Genomic DNA, 26618 nt, shown 5'->3' on the forward strand with positions numbered 1-26618 from the left:
GGTGGTGATAGTAGTATTGAAGTGATGTCAGTCTTAGGGTGAAGTCAGGGTGATCATTGGCTCGTCTCCTTTAACTGTAGTATGTTGTTACCTGGAACATGGAAACCTATGAATAAGTTACTTATTCCTCTGATTATAAGTTTACAAACACTAGAAGCACACAACCACCTTTACTTACTTCTTTCTAACCCCCAATGTCTTTTATGCCATCACGTAAGTCTAAAATGAAAAAATGTTATGCAACAATTTGTACATAAAATATAACTTCTAAACTTAAAGTCCTTAGTTTCTCTTTGATTTCTTCCAAGCTTTTGTTGCTAGAAAATATTCCCAAAATTGTTCTTTTATACTGCTAAAGATTAGTTTTCCAATTATGTGCTGTATTGCAATGGGCGTCAAAAATAGGAATGTTCGCCAAACTTTTTTGTGTGACTTTTCCTTCCTTAGGTGATCTGTGCAAAGCTGTGCTGCCATTCAGAACTTTCCTGCAGACAAAAAGAATCTCCGTCGGGTATCAGGTGAGCAGCCAGCTGTCCTCGATCGAATCCAGAAGGCTAAGCAGTTTCCAGAAGTTGGGTGTGGCATTATATACCCATGCCACACCCAAAATGGCTGCTACGTTGCGCGCAAAGTGATACGTGTTAATCTTCCGATCCCGGTATGGAATCGGGTCGGGTCTCTTTACCGACGCTGAAAGCAGCGTGCATGCTGCTCAGCGCGAGTTCCATGTAATTTCTGCTGTCTATTCTTAGAAGGTGCTGGAGACAGCAAGAGCTTATTACAAGCTCAGATCAGTGTTGCGAGTACTTTCAGCAAATTGAATATGCATTGTTACATTCAAGAGCAGCAAACCAAACAAGCAATGCTACATTCAAGGGTTACCATTAAATTCAATAAACACTATAAACAATACAACGATGTACAGTTATGCAAATCAAATAGGCACATTCACATGTACATATGGAGTGCTGGTTGGCACGGGACAGGCGAGGGTTTCAACCGGGGAAGTTATGTTCTAGTACTTCTGCACACATAGGTGTGGTGTAGTGTCTAAACAGGAGTACAGGAGTACAGAGGATTATATAAAAGTGCAGGGCAAAGGCCGGGAGTGATGACAGCTGCGTTGCAGAGAGGTGTAAAAAGGGGCGTGGTCTCGCAACACCTCTCTGCAACGCAGCTCCCTGGCGCACACTGGAAGTACCTGGTGGGCTAGTTTGCCCCCAGGGACCCTCAGGATTGAAGGGGACTTCATACCCAAATTTACAATGTGCCAGGGGGTGCGTTTGCACACTTGCTATGTCAGGCCCCGACCCCTCCCTTCACCACTGTGCAAACGTTCCCCCTGGCGCGTTTTAAGTTGGGGGATTAATTCCTCTTGAGTCCTGAGGGTCCCTGGGGGCCAACTAGTCCACCCAGTACTAACCCTGGGCGAAGCACTATGCTACGCTCGCGGAGTTTGCGAAGTTTTCGCAACTTCGCACTACACGAGCTGCACATAGCACAGTGCGAACATGCGTAGTGCAGCGTAGCGTAGTGCAGCGGTCATTTTTTGCTTGTTCGCGGTCCTGAACGTCATGTTCGCGACCGCGAGCAAGCAAAATGACATCCCGGCGAGATTCTCAACATGAGGAGGTCAGGTTTCTCATTGTGAGTGGTTGCGCATGCTCGTGGCCGCTCTCAATGAGAAACTACCTGTTCGCGTTGAGAAAGCTGCCGCTCGAGTAATAATCTACTCGAGCAGCAGAAAACTACAGCTCGCACTGTGCAAGATGCCGTTTTCAATGCTTGCACAGTGCCGGATACTTGTCCGCACTGTGCAATCATTGAAAATGCATCTTGCACAGTGCGAACATGCTACTACGCAGCTCGCGTAGTGCTACGTGAAGTTCGCGTAGTGCGAAGTGCACTTCGCGTAGCTTCACGTAGCACTACTTCGCGAACTACGCCCACCACTACGTACCTCCAGTAAGCGCCACAGAGCTGTGTGGCAGAGAGGTGTAAAAAGGGGCGTAGCCTCTGAACACCTCTCTGCAACGCAGCTCCTTGGCTCATACTGGAGGTACCTAGTAGGCTAATTGGCCCACAGGGACCCTCAGAATTCAAGGGGACTTAATCCCCCAACTTAAAACGCGCCACAGGGCGAGTTTGCAAACTTGTCACATCAGGCCATGCCCCCTCCCTGCATTACTGTGCAAACGCACCCCCTGGTCCATTGTACATAAGGGGATTAAGTCCCCTTGATTCCTGAGGGTCCCTGGGGGCCAACTAGCCCACCAGCCACCTCCAGTCAGCGCAACAGAGCTGCGTTGCAGAGTGGTGTAAAAAGGGGGCCTGGGCTTGGACCATCTCTCTGCAACGCAGCTCCCTGGCGCTTACTGGTGGTCTAGTTGTCCCAGAGGGAGCCTCAGGATTCAAGGGGACTTAATCACCCAATTTAAAACGTGCCACAAGGCGCGATTGCACTCTTTTCACATCAGGCCACACCCCCTCCCTCCACCACTGTGCAAACGCACCCCCTGGAGTGTTTTAAATTGGGGGATTACATCCCCTTGAGTCCTGAGGGTCCCTGGCGGCCAAATAACCCACCAGCTACCTCCAGTAAGCACCACAGAGCTGCGTTGCAGAGATGTGTAAAAGGGGCGTAGCCTCTCAACACCTCTCTGCAATGCAGTTCCCAGGCGCATACTGTAGGTTCCTGGTGGGGTAGTTCTCCCCCAGGGACCGTCAGGATTAAAGGGGACTTATTCCCCCAATTTACAATGTGCCGGGGGTGCATTTGCACACTTGCTATGTCAGGCCCTGCACCCTCCCTGCACCACTGTGCAAACCTATGGAAACTTATAAAAAGAAAAAAATCATTTTTTTGGCCCTGGGGGTCCTTCTGGGACCCCCTGAGCAGGCCCAGGGGGTCAGGGTGTTTCTACCCTGCCCCCTTCTCTTGTTTTATACCTGGCGCATACTGAAGGTACCTAGTCGGCTAGTTGGCCACCAGGGACCCTCGGGATTCAAGGGTACTTAATCCTCCAACTTAAAACATGCCACAGGGTGCTTTTGCACACTTGTCACATCATGCCCCCTCCCTTCACCACTGTGCAAACGCATCCCCTGGTGCATTGTAAATCGGGAGATTAAGTCCCCTTGAGTCCTCAGGGTCCCTGGGGGCCAACTAGCCCTCCAGCTACCTCCAGTAAGCACCACAGAGCTGCGTTGCAGAGATGTGTAAAAAGGGGCGTGGCCACTCAATACCTATCTGCAATGCAGCTCCCTGGCGCATACTGGAGGTACCTGGTGGGGTAGTTCACCCCCAGGGGCCCTCAGGATTGAAGGGGACTTAATCCCCCAATTAAAAAATGTGCCAGGGGGTGCATTTGCACACTTGCTATGTGAGGCCCGCCCCCTCCCTGCACCACTGTGCAAACATGCCAAAATTAAAAAAATAATAATTTTTTTGGACCCCCTGAGCAGGCCTAGGGAGTCAGGGTGTTTCTACCCTGCCCCCTTCTCTTGTTTTATACCTTTGTTTCTATGTTTTCTTACGACTAAGGGAGGGGGCGTTACGTGATGTGACAAGCTTGCAAACGCGCCCTGTGGCATGTTTTAAGTTGGGGGATTAATTCCTCTTGAGTGCTGATGGTCCCTGGGGGCCAACTAGCCCATCAGGTACCTCCAGTAAGCGACACAGAGATGCGTTGCAGAGAGGTGTAAAAAGGGCATGGCCTCTGAACACCTTTCTGCAACGCAGCTCCCTGGTGCATACTGGAGGCACCTAGTGGGCTACTTGGCCCCCAGGGACCCTCAGGATTCAAGGGGACTTAATCCCCTAACTTAAAACGTGCCACAGGGCGCATTTGCACACTCGTGACATCAGGCCATGCCCTCTCCCTGCACCACTGTGCAAACATACCCCCTGGTGTGTTGTAAATTTGGAGATTAATTCCCCTTGAGTCCTGAGGGTCCCTGGGGGGCAACTATCCCGCCAGCTACCTCCAGTAAGCGCCACAGAGCTGGGTTGCAGAGATGTGTAAAAAGGGGCGTGGCCTCTCAACACCTCTCTGCAATTCAGCTCCCTGGCGCATACTCGAGGTACCTGGTGGGGTAGTTCGCCCCAGGACCCTCAGGATTGAAGGGGACTTAATCCCCCAATTTACAATGTGCCAGGGGATGCATTTGCACGCTTGCTATGTCAGGCCCGCCCCCTCCCTGCACTACTGTGCAAACGTGTTGAAATTAAAAAAAAATCTTATTTTGGCCCTGGGGGTCCTTCTGCGACCCCCTAAGCAGGCCTAGGGGGTCAGGGTGTTTCTTCCCTGCCCCCTTCTCTTGTTTTACACCTTTGCTTCTCCGCTTTCTGGCAACTCGCTTCTACCGAGCCACAAGATGGCTGCCAACACTACCTGGTTTAGAGTGTTCACAGCCAATCACAGTGAAGCTCGTGCATGGGACTTAGGCTCCGCCCAGATATTGAAACTTTTTTTTTCTAATTTCTCAGCAACTACTGAACGGATTTACACCATTTTAAAAAAAGGTTGCTTTCTGATCCAAGCACTACCTTTGTGCCAAATTTGTGATTATTCCGTTAAGTAGTTTCGGCTGTAGCCTTGCACAAAGTTTCCTATGGGAAATTGATTTTTTTACTCCTATTTTTTGAATTTACATCATTTAAAAAAGGTCGCTTTCTGAACCAAGCTCTACCTTTCTGCCAAATTTGGGGTAATTCGGTTTGGCAGTTTGGGCTGTAGCTCGTCGCAAAATTTCCTATTTAAATTAACATAGGGAAAACTAGTTTTGGGATCCCCCGTTTTTCTCAGCCCCCGCTTGACGAATCACCCCCAAACTTTCAGGATAGGAGGTGACCTGGATAGACTTTTTGGGGGCAGTGTCGCAAAGATTCTTCAAACGACCCCAAAATTATTAGCAAAATCAAAAGATGCTTTTCCTGTGGAAACTAGGTTCTAACTATTACTAGCTACTGGCGACCACTAGTAGGTTATATATTTATATAAGATGCTTTTCCTACGGAAACTAGGTTGTAACTATAACTACCTACTGGCAACAGCCAGTAGGTTATATACATATACATATATATAAACCTTTGAAATTCAATGAAAAAAACGTAGGTTTCATGGACGTTATAGTTAGTTGGACATTTAACTCGTACAAAATCATAGAAATTCCACCGTTATAGTTAGTTCAGCTAACTATAACTCACGCCCCCGCAATGCACTGCTGATGACATCATAAATTACATCATTTATGACATGGTCCGTGACATCACTGGTGACATCTCAAATGACATCACTGCTGACATCACTGATGTCAATAACTGATTGCCCAGGGACTTAGCCCACCCAGGGGTTTTTTGAAAATGAAGCGCGGGAGCCAATCTTTATTTTATGTGGATAGCTGAGTGGTTAGTAAAGCCAGCCACTACCATCACTTTAAAAGAAAGGAAATGCATGTGAGAGAGGGGCTATGGAGATAGTAGGGGCATTTTTGCTGGGTGGTAGTGAGGGAATCCAAGGAGGAGGCCATGTGGGGGGTGGGTCATCGAAAATGGTTGTCGCATTGGGCACAACCAGCGCTAAAGGATGGGGTGATGGGTATGTGGTAAGGTGAAGTAATACTGTGTATTTTGATTGTCTTTGGAAAACCTGCTGATTTTGGAACGAATATAAGGTAAGACGATTTTGTAGTTATTTACTGTTGCACACATCACTTATGCACACACCCACCAACTGTTTCAGAACAACCTGTCTGCCTTCTACATGGGATGATGTTTTAGAAGGACGGTTTTAAGCAGTAGGAGAAATGACATCTCTGTAGATGACTGCTGCTCAAGCCCTAACTCAGGTTATGGAGGACATATCTGAGGCAGGATCCAGCAGATACAGAGACAGCAGATACAGAGACAGCATCTGAGGGAGAGGACAATGGAGCAGAAACAGATTTTTCAGTTGGCGCTGTTCCTTCCGACGACTTGTCTTCCAGTGAATCCAAGGGACACGATGATGACAGGTGTGGTGTCCCTTCATGAGCACAGTCTGTACAGCGGGACAACAGTAGCAGATTAGGCTGACCCAGAGAGGAGTCACACGTGGTGGCAAGCACAGATGGAGTGCTTTATTGTCAGCCCCCAAGTTAGTTCAGCCCCAAATTCTGTCTTTCACTGGCGACACTCGATGTAATGCTGAGGCGACCAATTTTTTGCCAATTGACTACATCTGTCTCATTTTGGATGTTGACTTACCTGAGCACGTTGTGCAGCAAACAAATTTGCATGCCTAACAATTTCTGAGGGAGCATGAAGGTACTCTCATGCCTCAATCTAGAACACAAAAGTGGACTCCCACTTCATTAGAAGAGTTAAAGACATTTTTGGGACTTATACTCAAAATGGGATTAGCGCATAAACCATCCTTGCTGTCCTACTTGTCTACTCAAATGGTTTGGGAAACCCTCATCTTCACACATGAACAGCAATAGTGTTTAGCTATTGCAGCGCATGGTGTATTTCAATGACAATTCTTCTGCATTGCCCCAGGACAATCCAGACCATGACAGGTTTTTCAAAATTCAGCCTGTTGTGGAATATTTGTCTCCCAGGTTTCCAGATATTTATGCTCCTCGAAAGAATATAGCCATTGATGAGTTCTTGATCCTGTACAAAGGGCGGTTGCTGTTCACGAAGCACATTGCAAGCAAAAGAGCTTGCTATGGCATCAAGCAGCGGCGCATGCTCTCTGAGAACTCTACTGGCTATATGTACTAGACATCGGAATTATCATAGGTGGTTCTCCGACGATCTTAAAGCCCGGAAATTAAAAACACGCCAGTTAGAACGCACCTGGAGACATGACTATTCGGATTCAGCCAAACAATCCTATCTGGCCGCAGGTAAAGATTTCAAAACATTTATCTGTTCTGCCAAAATGGAACACTTTGCCAACAGGATCCTCCAGGCAACTGATAAATCCAAGGAGGTATTCAGAGTTCTGAATGAGTTAACCACTGATGACAGAACCCTTCCAGCCCAGACCCCCACTCAGGAGGCCTGTGACACTCTGAACTCCTTCTTCGTAGAAAAAATCTCAAAAATCAAAAAATCTATCCCTCCACCTTCCCAATCGCTACTACAGGATAATTCCTCTTACAACCCTTTGACCTTCACTTCCTTCCCTGCTCTAGATTCCACCTCCCTGTCAGAACTAGCCATTCGTGTGAAATCTGGTTCTCCGAATGATTGCTGCCCACCCTCCGTCCTGCGGAGTATCTGTCTCAATCTACCAGATAGTGTCTTACATCTAATGAACAGATCTCTCTGCAGCGGCATCTGTCCTACCGCCTTTAAGGATGCCATTCTGGTACCTCTCCTAAAAAAACCAGGGGTGGACATGTCGGAGCCATCAAATTATCGCCCCATCTCACTCCTTCCCTATTTCTCCAAACTTATGGAAGCCCATGTTACCCGCTGCCTGTCCAGCTTCATAGAATCCTCCTGTTATCTCGAGCCGAATCAGGCCGGCTTCAGACCTGCCCACTCCACTGAAGCCGTTATTTTGCCAGTCCATGACACACTCAGGAGCGGCGCGGACGCGGGAATCCCCCAGGCCCTCGTCCTACTGGATTTGTCGGCCGCGTTCGACACGGTGGATCATAACATCCTCCTCCACCGTGTCGAGCAGGCAGGCATCCAGGGCGTTGCTCTTGAGTGGATCAAATCCTTCCTTACGGGAAGAACACAGGCGGTCCGTCTGGGCCCCTACACCGCCAAACAAACCCCCACGTCCTGCGGTGTCCCCCAGGGATCTTCCCTTTCCCCACTCCTCTTCAATATTTATCTCCGGCCACTCATTCAGTCACTCTCGAAATGGGATATCGTCACCTACAACTATGCTGACGATTTACAAATCATTTTTTCCCTCAACTCACCACACGCTGTCAAAACCTTTCACGGAGCCATGATTCACATCCAACTTTGGATGAACCAGAACCAACTGAAGTTGAACCCCGGTAAAACTGAGCTCCTTCTTCCTGGGCTCAGTCACGCTTACTGGGGTCCACAGTTCTGGCCGCCAGAGTTCGGACCCCCCCCACCCCTGTAAAAACAGTAAAGAGTCTGGGTGTCATCATTGACACCGAGCTCTCCCTCAGAGCTCAAGTTGGAGCGGTGGTTTCCTCTTGTATGTACCAACTCCGGAGGATTCGCAAAGTCCGTTACCTTCTTCCCCCGGCGGCACTCACCCAAACCGTTATCTCATTGGTACTCTCCCGCCTGGATTTTTCTAATGCCATCTACCACGGCCTACCGCAATTTCTTATACAACGCCTACAAGTTGTCCAGAACCAGGCGGCCCGCCTGATTCATGGAACCCCCAGATGGCAATCAGCTAAGCCTCTGCTCATGCGCCTTCACTGGCTCCCAGTTGACCGAAGGCTCGCCTTCAAGGTGGCATGCCTCACCTTTAAAGCACTTCACTGCCCTGGTCCCGCTTTCTTAAAATCCTTCATTCGCCCTCACTGTCCCATACGCAATCTTCGATCAGCTCATCGCGATCTGCTGATCACCCCCAAGAGCAAAACCAAGAGATTCGGCGGCAGCCGCTTCTCTCACCTGGCTCCCGTACTCTGGAACCTTCTCCCCCTCCCCATCAAATCCTCCCTTTCCCTCCTGAACTTTAGGAAAATGTTGAAAACCCACCTCTTCCCCACCTCTGGTTAGATCTCGCCATCTCTGCTCCCCCCTCATCTATTCTGTCTGTCAGCGCCAGGAAGCTTCAGTGTCAGCGCGCTCTACAAAACGCATTTAACATAACATAACATAACATAACATATATGTACAGCTTGTGAGTGTTAACAGGGAAAGACTCCACTCTAAACCCTGCAGGCTGCACTCTCACGCTAGGAGTCACAGGTAAGATTGTATGGGAGCTTGTTTGGCCTCACTTTCACAAAGGTTATATGTTTTATGTAGACAATTTCTATACGGGACTGTAGCTGTTCAATGAGCGGTACAAAGGTTGGCACTGTGGCCTGTGGTACAGTTTGTTGCCGCCACAAAGGATTCCCACAGGAGCTTGTATGTAAGAAGCTCCAGAATTCCCAGAACACTGCATTGTATTTCAATGAACTGTGAGTAGTCAAGTTCTCAGATAGGCATGATGTGTACATGCTCACTACAATTCATGATGAGTCACATCCTGGTTTTGGGGTCAGATTGCCGAAGTTCACAAGCCCACCTATGTACTTGATTACAATAATTACATGTGCAGAGTGGATAAGAACGACCAGGTTCTTCAACCATGCAATGCAAGTTGTAAAACTCGCACTCAGTAAAAGAAACTGTTCACCCACTGGATCGAGATTGCAAAATACAATGCGTATGCTGTTTATCGTCAGACAACCCTAGGAAGACTCATCTCTTTCCTTGACTTTCTGTTGTTCGTCATTGAAAGTCTCACTGCTGCAGAAGCAGCAGCCTTCATTTCTTATGCTCTGGAAGAAGTGGCAAGGCTGATGGAGTGACACTATGCTAATTGCATTCCTGCAACACCAAAAAGGACTCGGCCATTTTGTTGTTGTAAAATTTGCTCTAAGCATGGAAAGAGGCAGAAGAGTTGTATTAACTGTTCCCAATGCCCATCTCACCCAGCCCTGTGTTTTTCTGATTGTTTTACATTGTTCCATATAAAAGTGAACCATTGACAGAAGTGGAGCTGCCAATATGTAAACCTTTTAATGGCTGTGTATGGATACCTACCTTTCATAGGCCACTACTTCACTAGGCAAGCAGCTGTATATTTTTGTGTCTCTACTTGAGGAAATCAAGGAATTGCTTATGGCCTGCTCTACACCTTTATATACTGTCAGGATGTGGTGGTTGGTGTTCTGTTTGCTGATTGACAAGTGCATTATAGTCCCCTGACTGTACATAATGGTGGAGGGAACATAAGCCACATTGTCATGGAGTACCCTGTGTGTCAAAATGTAAAAAAGGCCTGACTAGATTTTAAAGTGCTTTTTAGGGAACGTATGTATACACCATAAGGACCACTCTGATTGTCCACGAGAACCAGAGTAAGTATAATAAGTCAAAGAAATATGCCATGGGACTTATTCACCAACACTTCTACTTGCTTTGAAAGTGTGCAAACTCAACTATTAACTCGTAGCATAACCAATGTTGTTGAAAAAAGGATACAGGACACATTATCTTGTATGATGATTGCTTTCACATCTTTAGTATTGCTTATGATACAAGGTAGTAATCTTTCACACTTTCAAAGCAAAAGTAGAAGTGTGAGTGAATGAGTCCTTCAGGACATTTGTTTGGCTGATTTGTTTAGGGAGTTTAAGCAGTATTCCCCAGCATGTTTCAAATGTAGATGTGCTCACTCAGTTCGAGGAATGAGCTCTCAAAGTAAGGCATGCTCTGAAACCCCCAACTTGTATCTACAAACTGGAAGGAGTTGGATTTAGCACAGTAAGTGCACTGAATGCGCATGTGTCTCATGTGGCTGTAATGGGAGCCATTAGTAAAGGTTCACTAGGCATGCTTTCGGTAATGTTCAGAAAGAAGGCAGTTACTTGACAGGAGATAAAATGTAGTCAAACTGATTACATTCTGTGGTGTTGTCATATAGATACGCTTTGCCTATATGCTGTGTTAAGTTAGCATGAGCTTATTAGAAGTTTAAACGCCATTTTTCCTTTCTGCTGCTTTTGCACACGACACATAACTGTTGTTTTAGCTTTGAGCCTAGTAGAGCGCTTTGATTCACACGAGAATAATATGTTATTACTCTGATATCAGCTTTTCTTAGTGAGCTGTGTCTGTACAGTGAGTACTGAAGCCTTCAAGGATAACTCGACACAGTGGTTGTTGTGAGGTCTGATCTTCGCACCTTCCTAGATATAACATACATGTTCTGGCTTTAGGCACGTTTTATACATACATACACACTTGATGGTGCTTCGCATGCAGAGAGCTGGTGGAAGATGATGTGATCCCTTACCACTAGGATCTTGAGGTATGGGGCCGCCCTGCTAAAAACCAATGAGAACTTCTTAGATATAATATAATATGCTAGTTAGGGAGGGTGAGAATTAGGTGTTATTAAACCCGATTCATTTCAGCAATTGGGTGTTTGTTTAACCTTCTTCGTTTTAGTATTTTAACATGCTTTCACCTTTTGCATTCTATGGACTAGTAACAATGCTGATTACTTTGCTTCTTATAATATGTTTGCTGGTATTATCTAAGATACTACGCTTGAGAACCCTGCATTAGTAAATAAACATTTCAAATATGCTTGCGTCCTCATTTACTCCTCGTTTTGAATTGAAATGATTGTATAACAAAAGAGTGTTCATGTGTTCCACGTTACCTGAGGTAATCTAAGTCCATGTTCTGGTTTGTCTGGTTTGTCTAAGGGTGGGAGTTTGTAATGACCAATGAGACACTGTAGCTAGTCAGGTAGGGGATTTTGGGTACTAAGGTGAGTTTTGGCACACCCTAACTCACTGAGGTTCCAAGTCTCTATGCACAGTTCTGTAGGAGAACAGGATCCCTGCGACAGTGTATGACTGGATGGGCTCTTGGAGTGCAGCTGTATGTTGATGTGAGTGTACTGATCTGTTAGATTGGACCCTTGTCTGGCAGTATGAAAGTCTTCTGTGTGGTATGTGAATGGACCATATAGTGGTGGTGCCTTGAAGTGGCTTTATGGCTTACCTTCAGAAGGCTTGGTTTTAATATTTAGTTACTTTGATAAGTATTTGGAGGTGATAAAACCTAAAGTAGTACCAGATTTATATCTGTGGCAGTAAGATGGACCTTAGTAAGAACTCCTTCTTTTTTCCATTATGGGTAGCTGTGGATCTTGTGCCATAGCTCATCTGTCACTTAGGCAAACCTGTACATTTTTGAAAATTAGACATCCAGGGGAGTACAGGGGTGCATAGCTCTTACCAAGGATTTTGTATTACCAGAGTCCCTGCAAAGCTCAAACTTTGCCTAAAACACATTTTCTTTGCATTTCTGTGAGGAAAAGTCCTGGAATCTGCAGGGTGCCACACATTTCCTGTGACGCAGCATTCCCTCACGTCTGCTGCTAAAAAGGATGCCCCAAGACAGGGAAAAGCCCAAAACAAAATGTGGAGACATCAAATGTATCTACCACACAACAACCTGTTTTTGCAAGGGGGCACCTGCATTTTTAGTCCTGAGGTCACAGGCCATCTAGGGAAATCTATCAGCAAAACAAGACACTGGGGGGAGTTTAGGGAGGTCTTCCTATGTTGTTTTACCCAGAATCCCCTGCAAACCACAAATTTAGCTCAAAAGTTAATTATTTCTCAATATTCTGAGTGGGAAAGTTGTGGGCTCATAAGGCCGGCACAAATTTCCTACCACCCAGCGTTCCCCTAAGTCTCCCGATAAAAATTATACCTTACTTGTGTGGGTGTCCAAAAGAGAGTCAGCCTAAAAACATATAACATTAAACCTGTAGGGGACCTAAAGTGGGTCCAAAAGGGAAATCTCTACATGGTTTCGGTCCTTCTCTGTCGCAGGCACTTGGTCCGCCCACACAGTTCGGAGACTGAGGGGATTCCTAGGTGATCTCACAACGTTCCCACTCAGAAATATGAGGAAAATGTGAGATTTTAGCTAAGTTTTGTTTGGTAGTCTATGTAAGAAACCTTTGGGGGGGTCCAGGCAAGCCATATCCCCACAGACTCTCCTGGGTGCATAGTTTTCAGAAATGTCTGGGTTTGGTAGTTTTCCCTAGATGGCCCCAGAGCCCGGGACCAAATTGACAGGTCCCCTCTTGAAAAAACAGGTCATTTTGTGATAGATTAATTTGATGTGACCACTATACATTTTGGGCCCTTCCCTGTTTTGGGCATTTCTCTACACTATATGTTTTGGGGCCTTCCCTATCACTGGCACTTGGCCTACCCACAAAAGTAAGGTACCATTTTTCACGGGAGACCTGGGGAAACAATGGATGGTAGGAAATCTGTGCCAGTCTGATGACCCCACAACATTCCCAGCCAGAAATTTGACTTTTTAGCTCAATTTGAGATTTACTAGGGATTCTGGGTAAGAAACCATTGGGGGATCCATGCAAGCCACACCTCCCTGATTCTCCCGGGTGTCTAGTTTTCAGACATTTCTCGGTTTGGTAGGTTTACCTAGATGTCCACCAAGCCCAGGACCAAAAATACAGGTGCTCCCCCTTGCAAAACCTGGTTGTTTTTTGATAGATCATTTTGGATGTCTCTACAATATGTCTTGGGCACTTCCTTTTCAAGGGCTCTAGGCCTACCCATACAAGTGAGGTACCATTTTAATCGGCATACTTGGGGGAATGCCGTTTGAATGGAAGTTTGTGACTCCAAGTAGGTTCCAGAACTTTCCATCACAGAAATGTGAGGAAAATGTGTTTTTTTAGACAAAGTTTGAGATTTGCAAGGGATACTGGGTAAAAAAAGAGTTAAGAGCCATGCAAGTCAGCCCACCCAGGATATCCCTAGGTGTGTTCTGTTGTGGGTACTAGGCCTACCCATACAAGTGACGTACCATTTATATTGGGAGACTTTTGGAAGCATAGGATAGTAGAACTTTTGTTATTACCAATTGGATTTAACTGCATTTGTGCCTTTGAAATGTAAGCCAGTCTATAAAAAAATCACATATTGAAAGATACCTTCTAAGTCATACACTAGTATAGGTACTCACACGTTCAGAGATGTGCAAATAGCCACTGTTCCTAAACTCCATATATTGTTCCTATTTCAGAAATACATAGGTTTCCTAGACACCCATTTTTCCCTCTGCCTATTTCACTATACGAATTGGTCTTTACTCACTTTACTCAGTATTCAATGAAAAAACATTGTTCCGTGCAGCTCAGTTGTTGGCTCTGGGTACCTTGGCTTCTTGGAGATCCCACAAACCCTATATATCCCTACAACCAAAAGAGTCTAGCAGACATAACAGTATAGTGCTTTTGTAAATTGACCATCATGACTAAAAGTTATAGATGAAAAGGTTGTCACAAATGCCCACTTTTTTCTACTAATTTCCAGTTATTGTCCTGGTGAAAGCTTGAGGGATCTACACATATGACTCCTTGCTGAATTCAGAATGTTGTCTACTTTTCAGAAATCCATAGCTTTCCTGGATCACCCATGGGTTTCTCACTGGTTTCCACCACAAACTGGAAGTAAGTTGAGAGCACAAAAAAAGCCTACCTCTTAAAAACAATTCAAAACGTTGGTACAAAATTACGTTTTCTGAATCAGTCCTTATGTTCCTGAAAGCTGGGTAGATTGTGATTTTAGTATAGTAAACCATTCATGGATGCCATTTTTTAGGAAACAAAGCAGAAACATTTATCTGGAGCACTTTCTCCCTTGTGTGTTAAAAAAACCTCTACATGTGGCTATATGTTGCCTATTTTCTCTGTCTCCTCCAGGGTAATCCACAAACCTAGGTACCTTTAAAGTTCCCAGGATATTGGGAAAAAAGGACACAAGTTTGGTGTGTATACCTTATGTGGAAAAAAGGTTATGGAGCCCTAAGCAGAAACTACCTTTAGTAGTCAAAAAAGAGTTTGGTACTCGGGTTGAAGGCCCATCAGTTAAGGGGCTAATAAACAAAATTATGCTAAACAACATAAAAACAATAAGGGCATCCAGAGACATGAATTTTCAAAGTTTTAAATACTAATAGCACCACAAATCGCAAAGCCCCAACTGCGGGCAACTGGGTGTGCTGGACTGGGACAAGGGTATGGTTTACGGATAACCATGATGGAGTACGGGTCGCATATGCCAACCAGATTGATCCCTGTCAAAGATTTACCTTTGGGCTTCAAAATCTTATGATTGGGTAGAGACTTCAGCAGAGGAAGGCTGCAAGCTGGATTCCAAGACAGGGTTTTGGTGAAGATGTTGATGAAGGTGGGGCAAGCTCTGAGCATTAAATGTCTAGAATTCATGGGCAGTAAGTATTCATCATCGATCTGATGCTGCTTGGCTTAATGCCTAGTGAAGCTTTCTGCTATCAGGCTTGTATGCCTTTCTGTAAGTCTGCAGCCTGTGGACATAGAGAATTTGACATCGCCAGATACTGGTCATCCTTGAGCTTGCTGAAGTGGATTTTCTTTTGCGGAAAAGAATGTAGCAGGGGCTGCAGTCATGTCAGACCCATCGTTGATGCACCCTCTGCGGTTTGGCTGTCAGGTTGGTCCCGGTCCCAAACAGTTCTCCAGGCAAAAAGTTAGAAAAACAATTCTGAGTCCCATGTGTAATGCCAGGCAAGTGTTCCAGGACTTCAGGAACAGCACTTAGGGGCAGGGTACCCTCTAACAGAAGCCACCTGCAGTGCCACAGGGTCAGACTGATTTGCATATAGCCATGTCTGAACTGGGGTGGCAGAGTGGGCTAAAGAACGGTGATGGATCAAACCCAGATCTTTTGACTGGGTGTGAGTGTTTGATTGGTTCAGATGCTCTGTCCATCACCACCCCCTTTTGTACCGCTTTTGGCCGCCATAAGTGTGGCAGGGTATGCTCAGACGTGAATCCCTTGCTCACTTTGCCATTGGATTCAAGCAAGCCGGGCTGAAGACGGCTGTAATGCCAGAAACCGGTCCTCGGAAGCTTGTTTCCGGTCTAGGGAAGGCATGGCTTGGCAGTTCGGGCTGGACTGTTCCCATGAGGCACAGGGTCAGACTGATTTGCATATAGCCATGTCTGAACTGGGGTGGCAGAGTGGGCTAAAGAACGGTGATGGATGAAACCCAGATCTTTACACTGGGTGTGAGTGTTTGATTGGTTCAGATGCTCCGTCCATCACCACCCCCTTTTGTACCGCTTTTGGCCGCCATAAGTGTGGCAGGGTAGGCTCAGACATGAGTCCCTTGCTCACTTTGCCACTGGATTCAAGCAAGCCGGGCTGAAGACGGCTGCAATGCCAGAAACAGGTCCTCGGAAGCTTGTTTCCTGTCCAGGGAAGGCATGGCTTGGCAGTTCGGGCTGGACTGTTCCCATGAGGCACAGGGTCAGACTGATTTGCATATAGCCATGTCTGAACTGGGATGGCAGAGTGGGCTAAAGAATGGTGATGGGTCAAACCCAGATCTTTTGACTGGGTGTGAGTGTTTGATTGGTTCAGATGCTCTGTCCATCACCACCCCCTTTTGTACCGCTTTTGGCCACCATAAGTGTGGCAGGGTATGCTCAGACGTGAGTCCCTTGCTCACTTTGCCACTGGATTCAAGCAAGCCGGGCTGAAGACGGCTGTAATGCCAGAAACCGGTCCTCGGAAGCTTGTTTCCGGTCCACGGAAGGCATGGCTTGGCAGTTCGGGCTGGACTGTTCCCATGAAGCACAGGGTCAGACTGATTTGCATATAGCCATGTCTGAACTGGGGTGGCAGAGTGGCTAAAGAACGGTGATGGATCAAACCCAGATCTTTTGACTGGGTGTGAGTGTTTGATTGGTTCAGATGCTCCGTCCATCACCACCCCATTTTGTACCGCTTTTGGCCGCCATAAGTGTGGCAGGGTATTTGAAATTATTCATGTAACTGTTATTAAAGTTTGTGGGGGAAGTGTTCTTCCAGTTACATTGAGTGTTACTGACCTGATGCATCCCGGCATATCATTCATCAGCCTCATTAATTATGAAAATTAAATTAAAATCTCCATGGACAAGGAGTTCTAGGAAGTGCATGAATAATAGGCTCTTCAATAAGTTCGATGATTCCTCTCCATTCCTGGGTATCAAGACCAGGCATCACATTTAGGGTTTGTGGAATTAGCACACGTAAATCACATGACATTCTAGCAGGGGGAATGCCGTGTGAAACCCAGAGGTCCCATGACCTGCATTCCCGTTAGGATGACAGATTCTGTGGAAGCACTGGCGAATTTGGAGAAGCAGCAAGGGGATTATCCTGCTGCATTACTTGGCTGGGTAACAAGCACAAGAGACCAGTATGTTTACACGGAATTAGTAAATATGAGGTATTGGCAGCTTACGCGTGTAACTGCACATGATTCTCTTGCGCGTACTCTTAACTGCTGTGATTTAATTAGCGGCCTCGTGAATTTTGCAGACAAACTGCTGGGTCTGGACAATGTTGAGCACTTTAATCTGAGTTTTGGTCCACATTGGCTTTGTGGGGAAAACTTCACTAGGTAATACTGTTTAGCAGTTTCTGCAAAGAGATTCCAGATTTAACACACTGTACCTTGCCCATGTCCACCTTCTATACAGTCATGGTTTAGTCAGTTGGGCTCAGATACCTCAGTTTTGCCTTATCCACCTCGGTAAATGTATTACAGTGATTACGATTATCAATGAATTGATTCATAAATATACCGGGAATAGAAAAAAATGCAAATAGAAGAAAAAAACAAACAATCTAAATTTGATACGTTTTATCAAGCTTACTAAAGTGGTCTAAATAAACCTGAAAAGGTGCTAAGAGTGGTGCCTAGTGTTGATACCCAGGAAGAATGTGGCAACATTGGACTTATTTGTGATACAGTCTGATTCGGTGCTGTATGACTGTAGGAACCCCACAAACCAGAAAACATTGAATCCACTTGTTCAACAGAAGTGCTTGCAATAATAAAGTTTGCTGTCTAAATAATAAGCTCTTTAAGCCAGAAGAAATAGTCTTACTGGGACTGGGGAGGGTGGTAACGTCCAATAAAGACAAGGTTGTGACTGTGGCTGAGTTCAGTAGTAAAGAACAAGGTTTCAGCTCTTTGGAATTGAGAAGACAGCTTAAGATTGATTTCTAAACAGTTGTGGAGGATAAGACTAACTCTGCAGCCCCCTTATGACTGCTCATAAAGGGAAGGCAGGATCATCCTATGTGATTTCTGAAACATTGGAGGAACAGGCTTTTCCTTTGCATTGCTGATCTGTATCTGCCTTTCCATAAAGATTATTAAAGTGGGATCTAAGGAAAGACAAGGTGGAACAAGAAAAATTTGTATAGATGTAAACTACGCAGCCTTCAAGAAAATGTATCATAAAGGAGAAAGCCATAGCCTAAACAAAATACACCAAAATAAAAATGGCGTCATAAATGCAGCAGCAAAGCACCCACACAAAAAATATTCTAATAGTAAAATGCTTTTCAAAACATATAAATGTATAAAAGAAACTACATTATCCCTCCCGAACCACCCTGAGTCCCATAGAAAATCTTCTGCCCGCAGCAGGATTTCAAAGTAATCCCTTCTGAAGAAGGATCTTTGTATGGAAGGAAGGTGGATAAATTCAAAAACAAACATATCTTAATGATAAAATAATTAGTAAAAGTGTTTCCACTGTACAGAGGTAAAGTGGTTTTTAATAGTGGTTGTGTTCTCTGGTGAAATCTTTGACAGTCCAGTGTTGTATGGTGGGGAAATGGCACTAGGTTAACCATGCCGCATGTTTTTGAATGATTGGAGACCTGAATGTCTAACCATGCTAAGTGGAAATGTCATGTAGTTGAAGGTCTACTTCTTCTTTAGTTTATAGCAAATTTCACATAGGAGCACATGAGAGGAGTGATGAAACCTGAAACAAGCTCTTGGCACATGTTGAAAAAAAAACACTCAGCATGAATCTAGGAATAAAGATACAAAATAACAATCAGAACATTAATTCAAGTGTTGCAAGTTCAAAGAGCAATGTAAAAGGAAATGAAATTACATGCAGCTCTATTTTTCATCAGAAGTAAAGGTAACATTTGAGGACAGTAGCGCGTGTAATGGAAACTGCTGATTTTGCATGATGCTGAAATGATATTTTCACACCCATTCATAGTCATACTGTAAATATTGTAGCACAAATCACAATAAGCATGGGTGCTCGGCGTTTCAAGTCATCAATCATTGAAGTGGAGTCAGAAAGCATAAGCACATGTTATTGTTCCATTTGTGAATGAGCAACTGCAACTGCAATTGCATGCTTGCTACTTCTTCCATATCAGCAGACAGGGTTCCAATATTCAAAGTCACCTCAAGCATTTCTAAACAAAAGTTTGTTTTTGGAATTAGGTCCCTTTGCTTCACTGCCTAAAATCTAGACCTGGGTGAAATGTAAATTATGAGGTATACGAGAATAAATTGTAATTTCAGGAATTTCGTATTATTCTTGTCATGCAAAATTTCAGAAATTTGTAATTATGCCACTTCACGTAATTATGCATCATTTTCGGGAAACATTTACTGGGAATGGAATGCCCTGGAACAACAGAACGTGAGAAGCTATTATTAGAGATACTTTAGGCTTTATAACTATGAGAACCGGAAAGTCTCTGACGGCAGGCTTTCCAACCACAGAATTACAATCTAGGCGGTTGGAATTGAAACCAGCCGGTCATTCTGGATGGATTCTGATGGGCTCAAGGAGCCCGTCAGACAGTTGGAGACCAGCTCATAGTCACTATAAATGGCATTTCTGTTGTCGGGATTACAATGCTCGCTTTCCAATAGACTTTCCATGCCAGGCATTCCCAAATAGAAAGCCTGTCGGAAAGTGGGTTTGGGGGCCCCTAGAAGGGTCATCTTCTCCTTTCAGCCTCTGGTTGGGAGCAGAGGAGGCACCTATGGTGCCCCCTGTTAGTCCCTGTGACATGCAGCAGGAATCTTGAGGTGCTTGCCATGAAGTGCAGGGATTAACACAATCTCCCATTTCTCTATGGGAGCTTGTGCTACGGCCAGTTTACGTCTGCAGCACAAGCTCCCATAGAGAAATAGGAGTATGCAACCACACCATGTGCAGTTGCATTGTAATTGTGGTGTCAGGACCGCCGACTGGAAGTCAGTCGGTCCCGAGACCATGACGGTGTCGGTCGGAGACAACTCGTACCGACATCGTTATTGAGCCCTTTATTAGAAAGCATTCTCACACCCAAAATGTATTTGATGACGCATTTCACACAAAAATATAGCACAAAATTATGCAAAGCAAATTACGCAAATTGTGCATACCCCTGAAAAACATTTAAGGCCTGAATTAGTGCATGGGGCGGTCTGCCAAAGTACAAATTGAATCCTTATTTTCAAAACACACTAGTTCTACTTTCCCATTGATGATGTATTGTGGACAGGTTAAAACATGATCTGGGGCAGATTTACTAAAACCATATAGTGCAGTGCGACATGAAAGTCAACAATGTTTGGGTTGTACAACCGATCAAAAAACAGGTAAAAACCTCGCACTGATGATGTCTTCGGAAGTACTTCCACAAATAACACCTTGCTCAAATGAGCCTAAACAGGATTTAGGGCATGATGTTTGAAAAACAGATCACAAATAGTGGGTGCAAATTGCGCAATAACGTTTTGCAACTTGCCTTTCATTTTTGTAAAATGACTAATATACTCATAAGTTGTGTCTCAAATTGTCAGTCACAGGGTGTAGCAGAACAACCTGTTTAATGCTATTTGCAATCTCCTGTGATTGGCTGCAAACACAGGGATGGATTTCTGCAATATGACCTATGTACTCATCAGTCATGTCTCAAATTGCCCAGTCACAGGGAGTAGCAGAACAACCTGTCTATTGCTATTTGCACCCTCCTGAGATTGGCTGCAAACACAGGGATGGTGGCCTGCAAGGACCACCGTCTCTGCATTTGCTTTCTCAATAGGGTAACTTTTTTTTTATTGTAGCCCTTGTACTTCAAGGAAGTGATGCCACTTATATAAAATATTCCTATTTGGGAATATATCAGTAGGAGCAGACATTAGTCCAATGGACCACTGTCGACTTCACCCAGGCCACCCGGCATGGACCTCAATTCGCCAAAATGCCATGGGAAACAGATGTCACACCAGAATACCCTTTGACTTTAGTGACCCAACAGTATCATAGGGCACTAGACGCTGAATGTCCCTAGGTAGTGGTCACATGACCTTATCCATGAAGACAATAATTGTCATTGCTGAAGTTCCATAATTGCATGATTATTATAACAGAACACAGACAAATGTCCACCACAAGGTTGCTGATATTATGATTGAAAGTGGTGGGGCATAACACTTGTCCTGAATTGTATTAACACCTTGACTGCTAAGGCAATTCCCGCTGGGTGCTGAAATTTTTGAAATCCCATTGATCATGACGAGCTCACCTTGTCATTAGCACAGCTCCAGTGTGCCTCATGACGAGCTGAGCTCGTCATGAGCATGGAACAGGTTAAGTAAGTAAAGCGAGTGAGCCAGGCCTCTACTTTGGGGATCTAGTGGGCTTTCTCCTTGAGAATAAAATGGGATCAAATATTTCATTAAAAAGTAAAATTTTTACAAACATTAGCTAAAAACGCAAAAGGCTCTGAAAGGCCACTCATTCCATATTATGGTCCTTTCACCATGTGCCAAACCGACGAAACCAGATTCTTCTGGCGTTGATCCCATAGTTTTCAAAATGAGCTCTGGGTGCACCTATATATCAAAAATTATACAGAATAGGCCAGTGTCACAGTTTTGCCTTTAATGCTGTCCTTAAACCATGTGGTACAAAAGGGGGTGGTGATGGACGGAGCATCAGAACCAATCAAACACTCACACCCAGTCAACAGATCTGGGTTTAATCCATCACCGGTCTTTAGCCCACTCAGCCACCCCAGTTCAGACATGGCATATGCAAACCAGTCTGACCCTGTGCCTCATGGGAACAGTCCAGCCCGAACTGCCAAGCCATGCCTTCCCTGGACCGGAAACAAGCTTACGAGGACCGGTTTCTGACATTTCAGCCGTCTTCAGCCCGGCTTGCTTGAATCCAGTGGCAAAGTGAGCAAGGGACTCACGTCTGAGCATACCCTGCCAACTTATGGCAAACAAAGTGGTACAAAAGGGGGTGGTGATGGACGGAGCATCTGAACCAATCAAACACTCACACCCAGTCAACAGATCTGGGTTTAATCCATCACCGTTCTTTAGCCCACGCTGCCACCCCAGTTCAGACATGGCCATATGCAAATCAGTCTGACCCTGTGCCTTATGGGAACAGTCCAGCCCGAACTTCCAAGCCATGCCTTCCCTGGACCGGAAACAAGCTTCCGAGGACCGGTTTCTGCCATTTCAGCTGTCTTCAGCCCGGCCAGCATTCAGACTTAGGGGTCTATCAGGATGGCGGGTGGACTTTCGTCCGCCCGCCCGCCACCCTAGCGGTGCTTGGACCGCACCGGCAATCACGATGCCTCCGGCACGATGGTGGTGGCATATCCCATCCACAACATTGTGGTGGGCGGTGCTCACAGCACCGCCCGCCACAATGCCATGGATGCACCTTGTGCATTTGCATGCACAAAGTGGCAGTCACCTCATGGTGCCTGCCATGTGGTGTATGCAAAACAGGGGGGTACCTGTGCCCCCCACTCCCCCATCACCCTGGGGGCCCGCAACGGCCCCCCACATTCAGGCACCGCTTGCCTTTCCATGGCATATTGTAAAATGGATGGCGGTGTCTTCCAGACACTGCCACCATATCCAGCCCTTTTTCTGCCCGGTCGACTCGTCGACGGGCGGAAAAACCAGCAGACTGTCTTTCCGGGCGGGCAGCAGGTAATGGCGGGAGGATCGCCACTGCCAATACGGGCGCTGGCGATCCGCCTGCTATAATAATAGACCCCTTAATCTCCCAAAAACAACTCAATGTACATTGACACAGCTGGACATCGAATGTAAAAAAGACTTAGTCAAATGCTACTACCGTGTGACCAATGTGGAATTAGAATCAATGAGGGAAGCACTAAAGGTGATATATCGAGATATAAAAAGTAGCGAGGCAAGGTACCTGATTAGCTCCTGTGAAACATTCAGCCTTCCGTTAGCAATCTTAACTGATTTATCACCAACAATGGTCAGCTTAAAAAGACTGCTAAATGAACAAGGCAAGCACACTTCAAGGGAGCAGGTCATTAAACAGATTATAAACAACCAATCAAACAAAATCACCATTTGCCAAACATACCTCAATGCAGTACTGGGAAGGCAAGCCCTACAGAACACTTTAAGGACTAGGTTTTTAAACCTTCCAATATGGGATTATAGGGGCCACTGGGGAAACAACACTTTGAGAAATAAGGAATGTAGCTGGTGTCAATATCATACATAATCAGCTGTGCACACTGTCTGCTGCTGTCCTCCCTTGTTACACCAGAGGAGCCTGTACTTCAGAACGATGTTCTTGCAAAATCACACGAGAACTTGTAAAGAGCCTAACATACAGCTATACAACCAACATGCCAAAGGACCTTGCTCGGATCGACAAGTTCAATGCTGAAGCAGGAAGACTAATGCAGACCTCTTGTGAGCTAAGGGAAAAAACATCCTGAAGACACTCAGGAACTTGATGCAAAGCCTTGCTAGGGACATGACCTGAAGCAGAAGATTTTCATCTGGTAAAATTATAATAAGAGAATGTCACGGCCCATACAGGCATTCATATTGAATGGACAGATAATGACCATGTAGTGCTAACATATTGCCAAAGGGCTCTTCTGTGGGGTCTCCCTTATGATCTGGAATTACACTGTTTTCTGCATGCATCTTGCACTTTATGGTTACTTTCATGATTCTGATTTGGCACTCCATGGTTGACGCATGCAGCTCGCATGTTATGGCTTCAAGCATGCTTGGCTCAGACAAGCGTGAAATGTTGTGCTCAGAATGTCCGGACACACAATGCATTACTTGAAATTATTTACTTCTCACCATCTAAATGGTGTACCACTGGTTCTGCTCATGTAATATCTAGCACATGTTGGCCTCTTGCACACACATAAGCAGCTAATGTGGCCAGGATGTTTAAATGTCAGGCTTATAACACTGTTTCAAATTGATTTTACTACCAGCTTTCGCAAGCGTTCTTAATTACCTGGCTTAAAATTTTTATTTTGTGATTTTGCTTTTAGCCTGCATTTTTAATGTTCCTTCTTGTAAATGGTAATTATACTATAAAGACAATACAATACAAGACAATAAAATGAGTGCTAGTAACTGGCACAGGTGCCCCCTATGCCAACAATTTCCTTAAGTATGACATCACCAGCATTTTTCGACAATTGCCCGCATGTCAAAAATTACCTTCAAAATGCAGGTACTCGTATTTTACCATGGGTGCCCATTATGCTAAGCATTGCCTCCAGTCTGCCAGTGCCAGACACGCTAACAATTGCCTCCAATGTGTGCGGGGGAAGCGTTTACCATGGGTGCCTCTATACAACAAGAATTATGTTCAGTCTGCCAGGGCCAGTGGCAGACTCACAAGCATGAAACAACGATCTCACTAACTCTAACTTACATTCACTCACTCATTCTCACTCATTGACACACATTCATTATCACTCACTCATTCTAATTTGTACTCATGCTTACTGTCACTCATTCACACTCACTCATTATTACTCACTCATACTTAATTATGCTGAATTGCTCTCACTTTTACACTCATTACTCAGTCTCACTCATTCTCACTTATTCTCACACGTTGTGACTCATTCATTCACATTCACAGCACTATAGGAAAGTGTTTTTTTGGTTGAGGAGGTTTGAACGCTTCTCAAGCATCAACCACAATCCCTGTCTGGGTGAATCATAAAAAAGTCATTATATTAATCTGTGCTGAACCCTCTTGTAGATTGACATAAAAGCAGTAAGGCTTAACTTAGAGACAGTGTATAAGGTATTTGTGAAGCACACAGTAATAAAGTGAAAACACAACACAAGAAAAATCCCACCCCAATTTAGAAAATAGAGAAATATTTAATAAATAATTTTTAAGGTTTTTAAAGATTTTGCTAAAAGCTAGCACCTAAAAGATTAAAGTGCCAACGGCGGGCATCTAATCACACAAGACTGGGACAAAGTCAAAAGTTATGGCAAGCCACAATAAAGCGTGGTTGTATTAAAGGGATGGGTTTGGACCATGTTGTTGGGGAAATGATAGACGAAGTTGCGGTGAAGATGTCTACATTTGGATTTTGGTACTATTTTGGAAGTCAAAATTTTCCAGCGGGACAAATCTGCAGACTGTAGCTAAAGAGGGCTCCACGAGAATGGATAACCCGTCTGCGAGAAGCAGTTGAACATGTTTTGCTTCGGCAGAAAAATGGATAGCAGGAGCTACCGCAAATTCAGGTGACCAACGATGCTCCTAGGGTAGATCAGCCAGCTGGTAGGTCCAGGTCACCTGTCTGTTCTCAAGGTATTCAGACAAAATATAGAGTCAGTAATATCGAATGACACGATTATCAATTTGGAAATATCATGACACAGAAATATCGTGCAATGCAAACAAATGATGGACGGAATGCTGAATGAATCATACATTCACCCCCTGTCAAGAGATCCTGGTTAAATCCATCATTCTTTTGCTCACCATGCCACCCCAGTTTACACCCAGTCATATGCAAATTAGTCTTGACCCTGTGCCTCGTGGGAACAGTCCAGACCGAACTGCCAAGCCAGGTCCTCACTGGACAGGAAACAAGCATTTAAAATAGATATTTTACACAACTATATTAGTGAAAACAATATTGTTATAAGATTAGGGAGTCGATATTTTTAAATTCAATATTTTTTAATCTATATTTTTGTATGAAGATGTTTTTTAACAGTTCTCAAAGCACTTTGTGGCTGGAAAGTTTCCCAGGTTTTGGGTTATGGCTGTTAGGACTTCTTTAGCACTCTTTCCTAGAGACCAGGACTGGTTGGGCACTACATGGAGGGTAGGACACACTTCAGGTAGGGTTCAAGTGCAGAGTTAAAGTTGTTGGAGCTTCTTGTGTCACTGTAGCTCAGAACAGGAGGCCAGCCAACCAGTGACTGGAGTCACTCCGGTAGTCTTGGGTTCAATTATCAAGGTAGTCCTCAAACAACAGTACAGTCCTCCTTGGGTTTAAGGCAGGACAGTCCTCTTGTAGCAGCAGGATTCTCTGAAGTACAAAGCTGCTGGGGCAGTCTTCTGAAGGACAAGGCAGGCCTTCTTAGTGTCCTCCACAATTCGAGGAGTGAACTAAAGAATGGGTCTAGGACTCCTATTTTTATACCTGGTGCCAAATTTAAAGTAAAAGAAACTTCTAGGGTTTTACCCCACAGTTGATTCTGGAATTTCCTTCCTCCCTGCTAAAGCTACAACAGGTCTAGCATAACAAAAAGCTGGTGTGAATTGTTTGTGAGTTTGCTAAGGCTGCTCCTTTGAAATTTAAGTAGAGCAGGGATCAGCTATGTTCATGGTAATTTAGGTCATGTCAATTGAGTAACTGCCCAACGGGTCAGAGAAGGTCATGACTTGTCAGACTTGTTGCGGATGTCCCAATAGTACAATAGGATCAAAAACCAGAACCACCTCTGGCTGTGCTATTGAAAAGCCTTTGTTTACCCTACCGCTAACAAGGGTTAGAGATCCACAAGATTGGCAGAATGGTGTAGCTAACACTTTATTTTTCATTCTATTTTGCGCCCCCTCCGATATCCAGTGATCCGATAGTCTCTGATTCCAAATGCCTGAGTAATCCTGCTGCGGCAGGTATTGCGAGTTAGCTCCCATGCAATTCCTATGCCTCATAATGTTTAGCACTACCTAGCATCTAGT

This window comes from Lissotriton helveticus, chromosome 12 (assembly GCF_964261635.1).
Source record: "Lissotriton helveticus chromosome 12, aLisHel1.1, whole genome shotgun sequence".
In the NCBI taxonomy this organism is placed as follows: Eukaryota; Metazoa; Chordata; class Amphibia; order Caudata; family Salamandridae; genus Lissotriton; species Lissotriton helveticus.